Here is an 11,633-nt window from a genome sequence, read left to right on the forward strand (position 1 = left end):
TCCCTTTTTTTTTCATTATTTCATGAATTTTATGAAATAATTAAAAAAAAAAAATGACGTGGGCTTCGCCCAAATTTTGAGTCCAGCCAGGTACAACTAGGCAGCTGGGGATTGGAATCCGTAATGCAGGGTGCTCAAGCTTTCTGGGCACCCCCACTGCGAATTGCAGTCCGCAGCCACCCCAGAAAATGGCGCTTTCATCGAAGCGCCATCTTCTGGCGCTGTATCCAACTCTTCCAGTGGCCCTGATGCCGGGTGGCTCGCTGGGTAATAATGGGGTTAGGGCTAGCTGTATATTATCAGCTGGCAATAGGCCCGAAATTCATGGTGTCACGCCAATATTAGACATGGCCACCATGAATTTCTAGTAAAGATAAAAAAAAAACACAACACACAGAAAAATATTTTATTAGAAATAAAACACAACACAATTATTGACTCCATCTTTATTGAAATAAAGAACCTCCTCCGCAGTAATCCTGGGTCAAGGGTCCCGCGCCGTCCAATCCAGATCCAATATCATCTGATCGCTTTTCTGGAAGGCAAAGCGATCAGATGATGTCAGGTTCAAGGGGCTGAAGCACATCACACATCAGCTGATTGTATAAAAGCCGTTTATACAATCAGCTGATGCATCGGTGCAAAAAAAAACAAAAGAAAAAACCCTACACACGTCCGTGCTGTTACGGTTGCTGTGGCACTGGAGACTATGTTCGGATTTCTTGCTACTGCACATGTGCGAGCACTGGAGACTATGTTCGGATTTCTTGCTACTGCACATGTGCAAGCGCTAGAGACTAAGTCCTATCTTGGAGCCATTGCACATGTGCGGGTGACATCATCGCTGACACGAGGTCACATGTCTCTGACACCTTCTATGCCGATTGGTCGCTGGTCATGTGCTTGTGACGCTTTGCTCGGTGATAGGCCAGCGTGACGTCATTCCTGTCGTTCTGGCAGCGGATTGGCTCTGGTGTCCTCCATCTTGGATGAGGCACAAAGTCTATATCAGACCCTGACGCACGCCGCCCAGCGCTCAGTCCTCTTGGTTCATGCCTGAGAGTAGACGCTCTGTGCACGTCCCTCTAGGCATCTCTCTGTCTATGCTAGGTGAGCGCTACCGGCAGGGTAGCGTTCTTATACCTTACAGCTTCGGCTGCGGTCCGTGTCCTTACATCTTAGTGGAGCGGACATAGGCAGGTGCCTGAGGCACATGGTCCGGCTGGGCCTTGTGATTCTACTCGTAGGTGGACGTTGCCGCTAGGGTAACGTTCCTTATACTGCGTCTGGCAGTTGTTCGTATCCTCGCACACTAGGGGAGCGAACATAGGTAGGAGCTTTGTGCGGCTTACGCTGCTGTCCGTCTCATGACACCGCTAGAGGAACGGACCTAGGTAGGTGCCATTTCACACTCACTGCTTTTGTCTCTGTGACCATTAACAGAGACCATACCACACACCCTCCAAGTAAGGGAGGAATTGCTTTATTTCCTAATTATATTCCTCTGTGAGTTTAACAGAGGAATTGCACTCTGCACTTGTGCTATTACTATTTACAGTGGCACACTTATATACCCCTTATCTTCTGCCATAGTCTGCAGCAGAGTCTTTGCACGGTGGACCCTGACTGTCTGATATTCCTTTGGGTTTTATTATCAGACAGCCCTCCGTAACACGTGCTGACTCCTGTCTGATCGCTGCAGGAGCTGCCGGTAATCATCTGATGAAGTCTCCTGACGGCATCAGCTGATAGCCGGCCGCGGTAAAAAGCCGGCGTCTCCGCGAGACTTACGATCAGCTGATGTGTCAGATGACTGCATCAGGTGATCCACCACCAGGTCCTGCAGGCATCGGACGTGCCTGGGGAGACTGCAAACAGCCGGAGCGGGGGTACCGGGAGAGGAGCTGGGAGCGGACAAGGCACCGGGATTCTGCTGACAAGTGAGTATGACTTTTTTTTTCTACTGTCACTTTTGGTTTTGCAGCAGCTGCCATCTCCCGCCCATACATGGCGCCGCATGGGAGCAGGACATGGGGCTGGACGGAAGATTAAAGCAGCGGTGGTGGTACCGGGAGGATTCATGCTTCTGTTGTTAACTGACAGAAGGAATCCTCTTCCTGTACATGTCACTTTACTACCCACCCCTTGCGTTTATAGCTGCGTTTTTGGTCATGGAAACGCACCAAAACGCAGCTATAATAACAATTTGCATTTGTCATTGCGTTTTTCAACATCCCATTGCACTCAATGGATGAAAAACGCGGTGAAAAACGCGGAAATAATTGACATGCTGCGTTTTTGTGGGCACCACAAAAACGCAGCTGAAAAAAAACGCTGTGTGCAGACAGCAAAAATGAAAACTCATAGACTTTGCTGGGGAAGCAAAGTCATGCAGTTTTCTGAGCAAAAACGCACCCGAAAAACGCGCAAAAATGCCGCGAAAACCGCACTGTGTGAACTTACCTTAACACAGGGGTGGGGAACCTCCGGCCCGAGGGCCGATGACCTTTTCTGCGGCTCCCGGGCAGATTCCCGGGGGTGGTAGTGGTCCGGCCATGGCCGCAGTCTTTTCCGGCTGCCGGCCCTTTAAATCCCCACATGCGCTGCTTGCGTGCACCAATGGGCTCTCTCGCCAGCAAATGCCAGCGTGCTCAGGACTTACTTTGTGGACAAGTTTAGAGCTCTGCGCTTCCGTCCCACAGCAGCTTCACCATCACCGCTTCCAGCATTGTGTGGCAGGTCTCCAGCGCTGTGTGCCGCCCGCTCACCGGCACTGTGTCCACCCGCTCTCCACCTCTTCGGTGCAGTGTGCCCCCTCCAGTGCTGTGTGCAGCTCTTAGTGCTGTATGCAGCCTCCCCAGTGATGTGTATTACCCCGTGTTGTGTTCCCTCCAATGCCTGTACTAACCCCAGTGCTGTGTACCCCCTATTGATGTCTGTGCTCTGCAAGTGCTGTCCCACTCTACTCCTAGTGATGTCTGTGCCCCCACTTAGTGATGTCTGTGTGCCCCCCTAGTGATGTCTGTGTGCCCCCTAGTTATGCCTGCGGCTGCCCAGTGCTGTCTGTGCCTCCCTAGTGATGTCTGTGCATCCCACACTGATCTCTGTGCCCCCCTAGTGATGTCTGTGCCCCTCTAGAGATGTCTGTGCCTCCTAGTGATGCATGTGGCTGCCCTGAGATGACTGTGCACCCCTAGTGATGTCTGTGTCCATCTAGTGATGTATGTGCCCCTAGTGCTCTGTGCCACCCTAGTGATGTCTGTGCCCGCCCAGTGCCATCTGTGCACCACAGCAATTCTTATGCTTCCCAGTGACCTAGTGATGTCTGTTCCTCAGCCCCTCTTCTCATGTATATACCCAAGCCCCTCTTGTCGTGTATATACCCCAGCCCCTCCTGTTGTGTATATGCCCCCAGACCCTTCTGTGATGACCATGCCCCCAGCCCCTCATGCGATGTTATGCCCCAGCGTCTCCTGTTATGTGTATGCCCCAACTCCTCCTGTGATATATACATCACAATGGAGATACAAAATGCATATACATCACAGGAGACGATGGCGCATATACATCCCATTGAAGACGCTGGGGGCATATACATCACACGCTGGGGCATATACATCACATTGGAGGCGCTGGGGCCATACATATCACAGGAGAGGCTGTGGCATAGACATCACAGGAGAGGCTGGGGGCATATATATCACAGGGCGGGCTGGCAGCATGTATCTCACAGGAGGGGCTGGAAGTATATACTTCACAGGAAAGGCTGGAAGCATATACATCACAGGAGGGGCTGGGGGATATACATGTCCCCAGCCCCTCGTGTGATGTATGTGCCCCCAGTGTCTCCTGTGATGTATGTGTCTCCTATGTGATGTATATACAGCCGTCCCAGCATCTCCTATGTGATGTAGATACAGCAGTCCCAGCATCTCCTATGTGATCTATATGCCAACAGCCTCTTCAGTCATGTATGTGTCTCCTGGGATTTATATACAGCAGTCCCTGCGTCTGTTATGTGAGATATATGGTCTACCAATCTTATTATCAAAATGAGTTGACTACGCTCCAGACCGAGACAAACCTGGAAAAGCAGTTGTGAGAAGCAACAGAAGTATTGCTGAACATCACAGCCACACCAAAAAGAAGCAGCTCCAACCACCACAGTAGGGGTGAGTTAATTAATTGTTTGACCAAATATAGCCGGTTCATTTTCACATTGATCATTTTGTATGGCCCTCGAAGGTTGGCAGAAATGTCCAAATGGCCCCCGGCAGAAAAAGGTCCCCCCCCTGCTCTAATAGATTTCACTCTATCAAAAGAGGAATAGGGTAGAGATGAGCGAACCGGTCGCGGTTCGGCTCAAACTTGGTTCGCCGAACCGAGGTCTGGTTCTAGTTCGGTTCGGCGAACCGCTCGAACCCATAGGAAACAATGGGAGGCAATCACAAACACATAAAAACACCTAGAAAACACCCTCAAAGGTGTCCAAAAGGTGACAAACAACTCACAACACAACACAAACACATGGGAAAGTGACAAGAAGAAATTCTCATGCGAAAACAAAACAGCGTTACGAGGAAAAAGAGGACGAGACACAGATGTAGGCATGGCACGCCCTTCTAAAATCATGTAAAACACTGCAAGGTGACTCCAAGCGGAGTCTCCTTTTTTTCCAAAAATTGGGCCACACAGACACCCCTTCAGTGGCAGCACTTGCCACAGTTGTACATTTCACAGGTAGATTTGCATCAAGCACATTCCAAATCCACAAGCATTTACTCTCCCCAGGAAGACACAGGGGTAGTAAATTCCTTGTGGATCCATGACTTGTTCATTTTGATGAACGTTAGTCTGTCCACATTGTCACTGGACAGACGCATGCGCTTATCTGTCAGCACACACCCAGCAGCACTGAAGACACGTTCAGAGACAACGCTGGCAGCTGGACACGACAAGATCTCCAAGGTGTAAGTGGAGAGCTCTGGCCATTTTTCAAGATTTGAAGCCCAAAATGAGCAAGGCTCCATTTGCAAAGTCATGGCATCGATGTTCATTTGGAGATACTCCTGTATCATCCTCTCCAGCCGTTGACTATGTGTCAGACTTGTTGTCTCTGGTGGCCTTGCAAAGGATGGTCTAAAAAAATTATGAAAAGAGTCAATAAAATTGCTGTTACCAGCACCAGATACGGTGCTGCTGGTACGGGTAGACTGTTGAAGATGACGAGACCGTCCCATGTTTGTCAAGTTACAACTGGGAGATTCACTCCGGGCACCACGGGTGTTTGGTGGAAAAGCCGAGCTAAGATCGAGTAACAGCTTTTGCTGATACTCCTACATACGTGCATCCCTTTCTATGGCTGGAATTATGTCACAAAATTTGGACTTGTACCGGGGATCTAATAGTGTGGCAAGCCAGTACTTATCATCACTTCTAATTTTGACAATACCAGGGTCATGTTGGAGGTAGTGCAGCAAGAAGGCGCTCATGTGTCTTGCGCAGCCATGTGGACCAAGTCCACGCTGTGTTTGTGGCATAGAGGTGCTAACCGTTCTTTCTTCCTCTGACATCTCCCCCCAACCTCTTTCAACTGAAATTTGACCAAGGTCTCCCTCATCCGCTGAGTCTTCCATGTCCATGGACAGTTCGTCCTCCATTTATTCATGTTCTCCTGCACCTTCCTCAACATTTCGCCTGCTACCATGCACCCTTGTTGATCCCTGTCCCCCATGGTCCCATGCCTGCCGCCTTGGTGATGATGAACGTCTGGACCTTGGTGATGTTGTTGTCCCTTGCGCATATGAATCCTCCTGTAGTTCCTCCCCTTCCTGTTGTCCCACCACCTGACTACGAATAATGTTTAGCGTTTGCTCCAGCATGTAAATGACTGGAATTGTCATGCTGATAATGGCATTGTCAGCGCTAAACATATTCGTCGCCATGTCGAAACTGTGCAGAAGGGTGCATAGGTCCTTGATCTGAGACCACTCCATCAGGGTAATCTGCCTCACCTCTGCATCTCGTTGGCCCAGGCAATACGTCATGACGTATTGCACCAGGGCTCGGCGGTGCTGCCACAGTCGCTGTAACATGTGGAGAGTCGAATTCCAGCGTGTCGGCACATCGCATTTCAGGCGATGAACCGGTAGGCCGAAAGACTTCTGGAGCGATGCAAGTCGCTCAGCTGCAGCGGTTGAACGGCGGAATTGAGCAGACAGTTTTCGTGCCCTGTTCAGAAGGCCATCTAGGATAGTGTGTTACAAATTGCTGGACAACAAGGTTCAACACGTGAGCCATACAAGGCACGTGTGTCACCTTGCCCAGGCGAAGGGCCGCACCCAGGTTTGCAGCATTGTCGCACATGGCCTTACCAGGCTGCAGGTTGAGTGGAGACAACCATTTACCAAACTCAGTCTTCAGAGCTGCCCACAACTCAGCCGCTGTGTGACTCTTATTTCCAAGACATTTCAAGATAAAGACCGCCTGATGCCATTGCGCTCTGCTGCCAGCATAGTAATGAGGGGTGCGTGATTCCTTCTGCACAGTTACAATGCTGGTGGCCTGACCAGGCAGGCTTGGGGCGGAGGTGGAGGACCCAGACGAGGTTGCGGAGGCAGAAGCAGTGGAGGAACTTGGACAGACAGAGGATTGACGCACAAGTCGTGGGGACGGCAAGACTTGTGCAGCAGACCCTTCACTATCTATCACCATAGTTACCCAGTGCCCAGTCAGCGACATGTAACATCCCTGTCCATGCTTACTGGTCCAAGTATCGGTGGTAAAATGCACCCGTTCATACACAGAGTTTCTCAAGGAAGCGGTGATGTTGTGTGCGACATGCTGGTGTAGCGCAGGCACACCTTTCTTAGAGAAGTAGTGGCGACTGGGCATCTGGTACTGGGGCACAGCGACAGACATAAGGTCTCTAAAATCCTGTGTGTCCACCAGGCGGAAAGGCAGCATTTCGGTAGCCAAGAGCTTACAGAGGGATAAAGTCAACCTCTTAGCTTTGTCATGGGTCACAGGAAATGGCCTTTTATTTGTCCACATCTGAGGGACAGAGATCTGGCTGCTGTGTGTAGATGGTGGTGAGTAGGGTGTCCCTGAAAAAATGCAGGTTTGTGAGGAAAGTGCAGGCATAGACATGATGTTGCCTTCATCCAACGTTGATGCTATCGATGTCTGAGAGAGCTGTACACACGCACTTGTTTCCCCTTCCAAACCAACTGACGACCTACCAAGCAAACTGCCTGTTGCGGTTACAGTGGTGGAAGTTGTGCGTGGAAAACCAGGTGTGACAGCTGTCCCCACAGTCCTAGAAGATGAAGAGCATGCGGATGCACTGGAAGGGGCAGGCGGTGGATGGTCCGCTCAGCTAGGCCGCATTGCATGACGGTGAGCTCCCCACTGGGACATATGATATTTATTCATGTGACGACTCATGGAAGAAGTTGTCAAACTGCTGAGGTTTTTGCCTCTACTAACAGATTCCCGACAAATGTTACAGATCACATGATTTGAGCGATCCTTTGCTAGGTCAAAAAAGGACCAGGCTAGGCAAGGCTTAGAGGGCATGCGACCTGCTGAGCCCCCCCGACTAGTTCTCAGAGGCAGAGTGGTGGCTGAGGTTGCAGTTGTAGACGTGCTACCAGTACTCCTCCTATGTCCAGGAAGGCGCAAGGTAACTTCGTCGTTAGTTGCATCCTCCTCCACCGCCTCTGTTGACCTCCTCGAGTGCCTGACTGTGGGTTGACAGTAGGTGGGATCTAGAAGTTCCTCATCAAGCGTTGTGTTTGCACTCCCCTCACCCTCAGACCGAGCCTCTTCCTACCCTGAACGAATATTTAAGTTGTCATCCCAATCTGGTATCTGCGTCTCATCGTCATCAGTATGTTCCTCATTGTCTATTACAACAGGTGTTACAGTTTGTGAATAAGGGTCAACATTATGATCAGAAACTTGGTCATCACGGCCTGAATCTGAGTCACAAAGGTTCTGGGCATCACTGCAGACCATTTCCTGGTCTGTACTCACTGTAGCTTGGGAGCAGACCTCTGATTCCCAGTCTATAGTGTGACTGAACAGCTCTGCAGACTCAGCCATCTCTGTTCCACCATACTGTGCAGGGCGGATGGAGACTTGAGAGCTGGGAGAAAGCAAGTGTGATTGGGATGACAACTCAGAGGACTGGTGTTTTTTGGATGCGGTAGTTGAGGTGGAGGAAAGGGTACTTGTTGGACCACTTGAGATCCATTCAAGCATTTTCTTTTTTTGGCCATTATCTACCTTTGTTCCAGTTGTTTGTGTCCGTAAAAAAGGGAGCACATCGGATTGTCCACGGTAAGTAGTAGACATCTTACTTTTGCTGGAAGATGGCCTATCTTCAGCAGATGTTAATGGAGCTTTGCCACCTTCCCCACGGACAAACACTTTTTTTCCTTTTCCAACACGCCTGTTCCCCTTTCCACCAGCATCTGTCATTTTGCCACTCATTTTGCTTGCGACAAGGTTGTGCACTTAAAATGTGGGAGTAAAAATTGAGAGGTGGTGTAGATTGCAGCGGTGGTCTACCTTTATTGACAGCAGAATAAACAACAATAACTATCCCTGACAATGCAACTATGGCCCTTAAACTGGCAGCACAGTTTGCTATTCTAATAGCTTAGTAAAAATGAGTTTGACAGTGCAATGCAGAGGTGCTGCAAATAGCTTGGCACCAGTGGGACACTAATGAAGTCCAACAGCCACTTTTTGGATGCCACTAAGTTTCCTCAGTGTTTGCTATTATAATGGCTTAAGGTCCAGTCACACTAAGCAACTTACCAGCGATCCCAACAATGATAGGGATCGCTGGTAAGTTGCTAGGAGGTTGCTGGTGAGATGTCACACTGCGACGCTCCAGCGATCCCACCAGCAACCTGACCTGGCAGGGATCGCTGGAGCGTCGCTACACAAGTTGCTGGTGAGCTCACCAGCAACCAGTGACAAGCCCCCAGCGCCGCGTGGAAGATGCTGCGCTTGGTAACTAAGGTAAATATCGGGTAACCAACCCGATATTTACCTTGGTTACCACCGCACGGAGCTACACGTGCAGAGAGCAGGGAGCAGCGCACACTGAGCGCTGCTCCCTGCTCTCCTAGTTACAGCACACATCGGGTTAATTACTCGATGTGTGCTGCAGCTAAATGTGCACAGAGCAGGGAGCAGCGCACAATGCTTAGCGCTGGCTCCCTGCTCTCCTAGTTACAGCACACATCGGGTTAATTACCCGATGTGTGCTGCAGCTAAATGTGCACAGAGCAGGGAGCAGCGCACAATGCTTAGCGCTGGCTCCTTGCTCTCCTAGTTACAGCACACATCGGGTTAATTAACCCGATGTGTGCTGCAGCTAAATGTGCACAGAGCAGGGAGCAGCGCACAATGCTTAGCGCTGGCTCCTTGCTCTCCTAGTTACAGCACACATAGGGTTAATTAACCCGATGTATGCTGCAGCTACATGTGCACAGAGCAGGAGCCGGCACTGACAGTGAGAGCGGAGGAGGCTGATAACAAAGGTAAATATCGGGTAACCAAGGACAGGGCTTCTTGGTTACCCGATGTTTACTGTGGTTACCAGCCTCCGCAGAAGCCGGCTCCTGCTGCCTGCACATTTAGTTGTTGCTGTCTCGCTGTCACACACAGCGATCTGTGCTTCACAGCGGGACAGCAACAACTAAAAAATGGCCCAGGACATTCAGCAACAACCAACGACCTCACAGCAGGGGCCAGGTTGTTGCTGGATGTCACACACAGCAACATCGCTAGCAACGTCACAAAAGTTGTTCGTTAGCAGCGATGTTGCTAGCGATGTTGCTTAGTGTGACGGGGCCTTTAGTAACAATGAGCTTGAGGGTGCAATGCAGAGGTGCTGCAAATTGCTTTGCACCTGTGGGACAAAGTCCAACAGCCACTTTTTGGATGCCACTAAGTTTCCTCAGTGTTTGCTATTATAATGGCTTAGTAAAAATGAGTTTGACGGTGCAATGCAGAGGTGCAGCAAATAGCTATGCACCAGTGGGACACTAATGAAGTCCAACAGCCACTTTTAGGATGCCACTAAGTTTCCTCAGTGTTTGCTATTATAATGGCTTAGTAAAAATGAGTTTGACGGTGCAATGCAGAGGTGCTGGAAATAGCTTGGCACCAGTGGGACACTAATGAAGTCCAACAGCCACTTTTTGGATGCCACTAAGTTTCCTCAGTGTTTGCTATTATAATGGCCTAGTAAAAATGAGTTTGACGGTGCAATGCAGAGGTGCTGGAAATAGCTTTGCACCAGTGGGACACTAATGAAGTCCAACAGCCATTTTTAGGATGGCACTAACTGGCAGCACTCTGCAATTAAAATGGCTTTGCTAAAAAGGGCAGGAGGGACAGTGGCCGGGTTGTGGGTCAGTGTAGAGGAAAGGAAGCCTCACTTTCTATCCCTCCTAATGGTGAAATGCAGCAAGGAAGTCCCTGAGCTTAGCTACACAGACGCTGTTATCTGTAGCTGTTAAAAACTGTTTCCACGCACTTGACTGTCACCTATGGCTCTGAGACTGCTGTAATTAGCCCTTAGGCTATGTGCCCACGCTGCGGATTTTGCGCGGATTTTGCCGTGGATTTGCCGCGGATTTACCGAAAATCTGCAGCAGCGGCACTTCCAAGCCATTTCAATGGCATTTTGGAAATGCTGTGTCCATGCTGCGGATTTTTCCGCGGCGGATTTGCCGTGGATTTTGATCCGGAAAAATCTGCAGCATGTCAATTATTGGTGCGGATTTTGGTGCGGATTTTGGGTATAGAATGGGGAAAAAAAAAAAAAATCCGCATCAAAATCCGCGGCAAATTCGCGGTAAATCCGCGGTAAATCCGCAGCAAAAATAAGGTGCGGATTTGCCGTGAAAGTCGCGGATTTTCATGCAGAAAAATCCGCAGGTACATTCTACCGTGGACACATAGCCTTACAAGGGCTGTAAGAAACTTCTATCCCTATTCTGTATAGCGCTGTGTCTAGAGCGTACACAACAGGATCGGCGACAGGAGCTGTGCCAGCGGTGACTGACACCCAGACGCAGAAGGCAGAAAATGGCGTCCAGACGGGCAGATACCCGTTTTTATAATGCAGGGACATGTGACATGGACAGCCTATGACACATGTCCTTGCTTGTCTGGCAGAAAGTCCACTTAGCTGTGTGTGTGTGTCTGGGATTGGCTGACATGCTGGCCCGCCCCACTACACGCGCGCTTAGGGAAGGAAGAACAGAAAAAAAAAATGGCGATCGCCATTATCCCAGCAGCAGTGATCTGAACGTGCTGCCCCCGCACACTATACGCTTAAATTTCATAATAGTGTGAGTCACAGAGTGACTTAACACTATTACAGCGAAAATCCAGCTAGTAATTAGCTTGGCTTTTTGCTGCTAGAACCGTTCTCGAACGTAAATCGAGCTATCGAGCTTTTAGCAAACAGCTTGAGTTCTAGTTCGATCTAGAACACCCCCCAAAATCACTCGAACTGCGAACTGGAGAACCACGAACCACGCTCAACTCTACTCCTAATCCATCTAGTGCCGCTCCTGCAGGCCCAACACAGGGAGAGACCGCAC

This window comes from Anomaloglossus baeobatrachus, chromosome 7 (assembly GCF_048569485.1).
Source record: "Anomaloglossus baeobatrachus isolate aAnoBae1 chromosome 7, aAnoBae1.hap1, whole genome shotgun sequence".
Taxonomy (NCBI): Eukaryota; Metazoa; Chordata; class Amphibia; order Anura; family Aromobatidae; genus Anomaloglossus; species Anomaloglossus baeobatrachus.